This window comes from Schistocerca piceifrons, chromosome 3, assembly GCF_021461385.2.
Source record: "Schistocerca piceifrons isolate TAMUIC-IGC-003096 chromosome 3, iqSchPice1.1, whole genome shotgun sequence".
Taxonomy (NCBI): domain Eukaryota; kingdom Metazoa; phylum Arthropoda; class Insecta; order Orthoptera; family Acrididae; genus Schistocerca; species Schistocerca piceifrons.
The window spans coordinates 539546856-539548339 of record NC_060140.1 but is presented as its reverse complement, the minus strand read 5'-3'; the positions used below and the strand labels follow the sequence as shown (position 1 = coordinate 539548339).

The window sequence follows — 1484 nt, the reverse complement described above, 5'->3', positions numbered from 1 at the left end:
TGTCAAAATCTCAGATCAATGACGTCCAACTCTTGGCGACAATATGGCGCAACAGTGAAACACAGGGAATGGAGGGGCTGGGGGGGGGGAGGACTACTGTGCAAGACTGCGCTTTATATCTTGTTCAAGATTTGTCTGCAGTTCAAACCACTGCCTAAACTTTCCAGAAGCATCCTGTTCGCTCGCTGGACCGGCGCCACCCGTGATACAGTGAAGTTCCAAAGCGGGCCTGACGTGTACGCGATTGCACTCCCCTGCCTCCGAGGCAACATACTGTCCACAGCCCACACTACCGCCCAGAATGTCGGGACGCGTGCTGTGCACTCGTCACTGCGGTGCCACACGCGATAGCATAGCATGGGCGAAAGGCCATTCCCACATTGGAATGGGGAAGGAAGGCGGGACCACCCATCAGCTGGTGACGCGTTTATCCGAAGGCCACAGGTAGCCAATGCCCAGGCTCTCTCTTCACTACAGGATCAGCCAGAAACCAATAGGCTCACTACGACTCAGCAAATGCTCTAGCTAGCTCTCCCAATCAAACCAATATCCGAATTAATTGAAAATATTCTGTTACCGGTAAGTCTTAACTTCTGCACTCATCATGAATATCAAAATATTTAATGTACTAACAAAAAAAACGAAAAAAAAGAACCTGATGGGCTGTCTCCAACCTGACACTTTTCGACTGACTAGGGAATAACAGCAGACTTGCAAAATGATGGGATTGATATTGCCCATAGTGTCCTTAATTTCTGAAATTGACAGAAATGTTTATGTTCTTACATTATTATGTATTGTTGACTTTCAACAATTTGAGCTATGTTTTATCTGTTATGATACGAATAAATAAAGATACAATAAAACTTCCTGGCAGATTAAAACTGTGTGCCCGACCGAGACTCGAACTCGAAGTAAAGCTGTGAGTACCGGGCGTGAGTCGTGCTTCGGTAGCTCAGTTGGTAGAGCGCTTGCCCGCGAAAGGCAAAGGTCCCGAGTTCGAGTCTCGGTCGGGCACACAGTTTTAATCTGCCAGGAAGTTTCATATCAGCGCACACTCCGCTGCAGAGTGAAAATATCATTCTGGAAAGATACAATAATTTATACGATAAACACGCTCATATTAAAACTCTAACAATCAGGATAAAACCTGCACCATGACTTACTGAAAAACTCAAACGACTTGTCAGTATCATAGACGCAGCACAGAGTATGTATACAAGGCATCCAACCTCTGAGACTCACGTCATCTACTACCGACTACGCAGCCTAGTTAGTCAGCTTGTGAAAAATTCAAATCTCAGGAACTCCTAATCGTTAATAGAAAACTTTCACAGGTCCTCCATCTTGTCGAAAAATCTATGAGGTCTAGGAACAAGCGAACCCAAATCTGCAGCGGATTATCTAGTTCCTTTTCAGGATCTAAATGAGTATTTCGCCATATCTGCACTGATAACCGAAAATATTAAGGGCTGCAAGTGGGG

General features: G+C 45.3%; 1 non-coding gene across 1 annotated transcript; it reads left to right on the top strand.

Annotated features, from left to right (window-relative positions):
• The first annotated feature begins 943 nt into the window (after positions 1 to 943).
• On the top strand, positions 944 to 1018 carry Trnas-cga. The gene has a single exon. It is a non-coding gene; the product is annotated as a tRNA-Ser (tRNA).
• Positions 1019 to 1484: the final 466 nt, after the last annotated feature.